The sequence below is a fragment of the Pinus tabuliformis genome, chromosome Q (genome assembly GCF_031772625.1).
Source record: "Pinus tabuliformis cultivar Carrire ecotype Pingquan chromosome Q, CPIR1, whole genome shotgun sequence".
Classification (NCBI taxonomy): domain Eukaryota; kingdom Viridiplantae; phylum Streptophyta; class Pinopsida; order Pinales; family Pinaceae; genus Pinus; species Pinus tabuliformis.
Window position 1 is genome coordinate 31,602,405 of NC_142296.1, and position 5,546 is coordinate 31,607,950.

Below are 5,546 nucleotides of genomic sequence, written 5' to 3' on the forward strand. Positions count from 1 at the left end.
TCAAGGACACGTCGTTTTATTTCCAATATCGAATTTGAAACGACAAAAATCCAGCAATCTTTTCCTGTTTTTACGGTCAGAAAAGGGCTATAAGGGGACCGTCTTTTAATTCCGTTTTAACGAGTGTAAAAGAAACGCTCGGCAATCTTTTCATGTTTTAGGAGTCAAAAAAGGGCTTAAAAGATGACTCTGATGTTTTTGTATGTGAAAAATGACAATTTTCCCTGAAAATCCTTTTATCCTGCACAAAAACCAACACATTACTCATACCTGTTTAATATAGATAAAAATACTTTGAAAAATACCTTTTCATGGTGGAAAATAAACAAATTTAACATTCATTTACTCAAAAAACCTATAAAAAGGGGTTTTACCATTTCACTGTTGAGGAGAGAAAAAGGGCTTTTGGCAAGAAACTTCCCATGGATATTGCGGAGAATCCGACCGTCGAAACCGAACGTCGTCTCATCAGGTATTCTACAACATCCTCCCTTGCATTTCCATCCGTTTAGAATTCATTTTTAGGCTTTAGTTTTATTTTTTGGAGACCTTGGGGGTTTCAAGGTCCGCTTTTTGGGGTACGCAGGTGCCCCATGGGTGACTTGCGTACCTCGACATTTTCTCCATTGGGAAAATGCCGGGCGTACGCAGCTTGCCTTAAGAGAAGGTGCGTACATATGCCCTGTCTCTAAAGGGCTGGCTGCGTACACCGCGGAGTGGATTTTTAAACTCCAAATTCTCCAAAATGAACCAAAAACTTTCAATTTTATGGACTCTAACAGATGTTTTATGGTGTGTAGATTTCCCACCATGCTTGATTGGCGCGAGAGGGAACACGAAGATGTTGATTTGGCCGCGATTAATCATCAACCTTCCATTGATGCTTTGAAGGCATGCGGTCTTTACAAATACTGGGCCATACCTGGCATGAGGGCCCAGGTGTGCTTTCTAGAGTGGCTAGTCGAAAGGTGGAACGTTCAGGATCAGTGCTTTTACATTGGAGGGCACCAGCTCGAGATAGAGCCCTCTGATATTTACTTTCTCACTGGTTTGCCCAAGAGGGGCGAACAATTGACTCTGTCCGGGACTAGGCCAGGTGGCCAGTCCATTGCTAGCCTCCGGCTAGAGTGGTGTAACAACCAAAACCAGGATAAGGGGATAGAAATCAAAAAGATATCCCTACCTGAACTTATGGTAATTGCCTTTACAGTTACCAGACTTTGCGGCGCTGCCGCTTTGCACATTGCCACTGGGTCCCAAATGCGGATGGCGATTGACTGCTATCGGGGCACCATTTTCAACTGGTGCGATGCTGTGTTGGCCAATTTAAAGGGCCAACTGACTAGGGAAAAAAATGGGCAACTGAAGACTTTTGGTTATGGGCCCTTAGTTGTGAGTTTTTCCCTAGAGAGGGTTCCGATGTTGATCCCGCAGCAGCTCACTGTTGAGGCTGGGCTTCCCCGAGAGCCTAAGTTGATGCGATGGGTTGCGGTGATGGCCCGTCATCCTGACGAGGGCACGAAGGTTGTCTGATTTAGATCGGAGTATTTTCACTGGTTAGAGAACCAGGTCTTCTCGATTCAGGATTTTCCGTATGCCGAATTTGATTTTCACGGAGATCCGGGCATGATTCTTCCAGCGGGAGAACAGTGGGACGACACAGGTACTTCATTTTCCACAAGTTTTTAAATTATTTACTTTTTTTTTTTGTTTTATATCGTCTCAAAACTGACAGTGACAATTTTCAAAATGCAGATGTAGGCCCACAGCGTCCGACCAATCTCCGGCCTTTCGAGAGGAGAGTACCAGTTGCACCAGCACCGGCCCCACAGGATGCGGCCGCAGAGACCTTAGCCGAGTTGGAACAGGACCTAGAGCGTCTTACGGCAGACATACTAGAGACGACTATAGATGATATTCCTATCAGACTTCAGCGCTATGTGGTCGCAGTCCCAGGACCTTTTAGGAGGTTCTTGTGTAGGGTAGCGCGTGCAGTGGTGTCGTATAGAGAGCACCACCAGTGACTGGCTGGTCACTTTTGTAGACACATGTGACATTTTGGTTTTTTGTACTTATCATTTTTGCTGATCATAAGGTGTTTTTCAACCTATGATCGAAGACGATGTATATTTTGACACACTCCTATCTATATATATCATTATTACCGGCTTATCTTGTTAAACATGTGTGATGAAATGTTTCTTAAATTTACATGTATGATTATCGCAAATGTCTGTCTGACATCCGAGAAGCAATTGCATCTGCTAATGTATTTAATGACCTTGGAATATGCTGATATTCAATGTAATCAAATTCACGTTCCAAGAGGCGCACTCTCAAAAATAACCTTAATAACACTGGATTTCTAATGGCATATACTCTATTAAGCTATAATACAACGAGTTCATAATCTAACCTCACTATCAAACTCCGAATCCCAAACGAAATAGATTCAGACAATAACTCAATCACTGCACTGTATTCTGCAATGTTGTTTGTTGTTTGACCGAGGCTCACCCCATGCATAGAAACTAACTCGTCAGAGGGCGAATAAACAACCCAAGCTGCGGAAGAGATATTCCATGTACTACGACAAGCACCATCAGCAAATCCAATGTACGTTTGGAGAGGCGTCGACATCTGCAATATCAAAAGTAAAACCAAGATAAGTCAGAATAACGACGAAAAACACACTCTCTAAGCTAAGCACACTGTCTATACTAACAAACACACCAGCTAGAAAGAAAAAACTAACCTAACTAAATCTCCATACCCATCATTTAAGCATAATACCTCTTTAGGTAAAGTCCATTTCTAGGCTTACCCAAAGAGTCCCCATCAAAATCTACCAGCTCATAGGCCCCTTTTGCTAGCTTTCGCTTGACAATGCAGGGCCCATGCCACATAGGAACGAATTTTCCAGCACCTAATTTATCATTAGATTGATCATATAATAGCACTAGGTCTCCTTCCGAAAAATTTCGAGGGGTCACGTTGCGATCATACTGAGCTTTCATCCGTTTTGCGTGAGTCTCGATTGCCAATGCAGCGTCACGTCGAGTCTCATCTAATTGAGCTAAGTATAATAGACGCTTCTCCTCTTCGGAAGTAGCTGGAAGTAATTCGACAGCCATTTGAAGTGACGGGATTTTGCATTCAATGGGCAACACTGCTTCCAAACCATAAACTAGTTGGAAAGGAGTGAACCCTGTTGATGTTTTCACTGAGGTTCGGTACGCCCAAAGCGCGGAAAATAACATGTTGTTCCAATTCGACCGATGAATACCAATGATTCGTCGGATCATGATAACTAAAACTTTGTTGATAGACTCAACCAGGCCATTGGCTTGTGGATAATAAGGAGTTGAGCTATCGTGACGCAAACCAAGCTGGCCTGTAAGTTCTGTCATCATAATGTTTCGAAAATGGCGCCCATGGTCAGTGATTATCGCTTGTGGGACACCAAACCTAGCAATAATGTGATTGAATACGAAAATCGCAGCTGTCTTTCCATCTGCCTCGAATGTAGGCATCGCCTCGGCCCACTTAGTAAAATAATCAACTGCAAGGATGATATACGCATGCCCCCCGGCCGAGTGAGGATTACATGTAATAAAATCAATACCCCATTTAGCAAAAGGACCAACGGAAATTATAGGGTGGAGAGGAGCAGGTGGTGCGCGCATCTTGCGATCAAACACTTGACAGTTGTGGCATTTCCGGACCGCAATAATACAGTCTTTAAACAAGGACGGCCAGAAGTAGCCAGAGCACAATATCTTTTGGGCTGTGGCATACCCAGACATATGACCGCCACACGCTCCAGAGTGACAGTCATTCAAAACCCTTTCAGCTTCCTCATGTGTTAAGCAACGACGAAAAACCAAGTCCGCCCCACAGCGATAAAGAGTATCTCCAATAATTTTGTACTGTTGGGACTGGAATTGAATTTTCCGACGTTCCGACTTTGAAAGTTCGAGACGAAAGGATTGGGTTTGGCGATAGACAATTATATCCCCATACCACGGATCTAAAGTGCTGATGAGAAACAGAGATTCGTCCGCAATTGGTTCCTCTGCCACAGTTTCCGTGTCAGCACACAGGAAATCACATATCAACTCCGCAAAAACTAAGGATTTCTTAGACTTAGACTTTTCAAATTCCAAGTCGAACTCCTGCAGGATAACGATCATTTTAGAGTACTTGCCCCCTAGCAATTGTTTAGTCAAAATGTAGATCATAGGGTTGCAATCCAAAATAACTGTAGTTTTACGGAGAAGAATGTAGTGACGAAAACGTTGGACAGCTTGAACAGCTGCCAAGGCCAATTTCTCCACATGTGAATATTTGAGCTCAGTGGGATTTAACGTCCGACTAAGATAATAGATCACGTGTTCCATTCCGAATTCATCTTCCTGGACTAAGACCATTCCAATGGTGGAATAAGCGGCGGCGAGGTACAAAAAGTAATCCTGGTTGTAGTTGGGAGGATGCAGCAACGATGCATGGGTCAACGCGTGCTTGAGCGCATCAAAAGATTTCTGAGCTATCTCATCCCAAGAGAATTGAGCATTTTGTTTCAACAACTGGGTAAAACCCTTGGTAATCTCGGCGTAGTTAGGAATGAATCGGCGTAAAAAGTTTGCTTTCCCCTGCAAACTTTGGAGTTGGCGAAGACTCGAAGGAGGAGGCAATTTGATGATAGCTTCTACCTTCGAGGGATCGACGCGAATGCCGGCTTTTGAAACTACAAATCCCAGCAATCGTCCTACTTCTATGCAGAAGACACATTTGTGTAGGTTCAACCGTATACGATAATGCCTACACCTCATAAAAATTGCTCGTAAATGGACAAGGTGATCAACTCGATGTAAGGAGTGAGCGGGCAAATCATCGAGATACGGTTGCACAATGTGCTTGATGTCATGAAATGCATAAGACATCGCCCTTTGAAAAGTGGCTCCAGCATTCTTAAGCCCAAAAGTTAATTTGCAATAAGCAAATGTCCCCCATGGACAAATGAAAGCCATTTTTGGTTGATCGGCAGGTAGAATATTGATTTGGTTGTAACCAGAAAAACCGTCCATAAAGGAAAATATTTCACTGCCAGCACAATCATCAATTATTTGATCGATATAGGGCGTTGGATAGTTGTCCTTTGGACAAGCACGATTGATATCCCTATAGTCGATACATATTCTTATTGTTCCCTATTTTTTGTTAACCGGAACAATATTCGATACCCAATCCGTTAATGGGATCGGATAAATGAAACCTGCTTTCAACAGCTTCTCAACTTCTGCTTTAATCGCAGCCGCTTTTCGTGGGTGAATCTGACGCAGACGTTGCCGGACGGGTTTAGCGTCCGGGTAAGTCTTGATTTCATGGACAACAATGGCGGGATCAATTCCTGGCATTTCCTCGTAAGACCAGGCAAACACGTCGCGGAATTCTTGAAATAGGGCCTTGTATGTTTGAATTTCGTCATCTGAACACGAGGCACCTATATGAATGTGTTCAACAATTCCGGGCTTCACTGAAATGTC